Raw genomic sequence first — 547 nt, 5'->3', positions numbered from 1 at the left:
GTGATAAAAGCATTAGCAATTAATCGCAACATGAAAATTTGATACCGGCATATCCCTACCATACATCAATGGAAATCTTATTTATTTATTTATATATGTATAAATCTCAATTTCGAAAAATTGACCCTTATGACTGGTTTTGTGGTCCAGGCTCACATATATGAATGATACTGTTTATATGTATATAAAATGGAAACTGTAATACACCTTTTTTCAGTAATCTTTGATGAAAAGAACATTTATATGAAATTAAAATCTTTTGTAACATTATAAATGTATTTCCTGTCTCTTTGGAGCAATTTAATGCATCCCTGCTGAATAAAAATTTTAATTTCTTTCTTTCAAAAAAAAAGAAAAAATAAGAGTTTAGATGCAAAAGCCTCTAAGTGCCATCTGAAATTTTCTTATAAAATGAGCATTTCTCATAATTTGAAATGACTGAACCTACACATAGGAGTCTGATAAAAATGCTCATTTTAGAGGAAAATTTCAAACGGCACATAGAGGCACTGTATGTTGTTTATACACTGCAAGTTATTTATATATT

The 547-nt window shown here is 28.2% G+C and overlaps 1 protein-coding gene across 3 annotated transcripts in view; it reads right to left on the bottom strand.

The window, feature by feature from the left end:
• LOC107654707 (ankyrin repeat and IBR domain-containing protein 1) overlaps positions 1-547 on the bottom strand; it is a 39490-nt gene that overhangs the window by 29909 nt on the left and 9034 nt on the right. The window lies entirely within an intron of this gene.

This window comes from Sinocyclocheilus anshuiensis, unplaced genomic scaffold, assembly GCF_001515605.1.
Source record: "Sinocyclocheilus anshuiensis isolate Anshui unplaced genomic scaffold, SAMN03320099.WGS_v1.1 scaffold195, whole genome shotgun sequence".
Taxonomy (NCBI): Eukaryota; Metazoa; Chordata; class Actinopteri; order Cypriniformes; family Cyprinidae; genus Sinocyclocheilus; species Sinocyclocheilus anshuiensis.
This window is presented reverse-complemented; position numbering and strand designations above follow the sequence as displayed.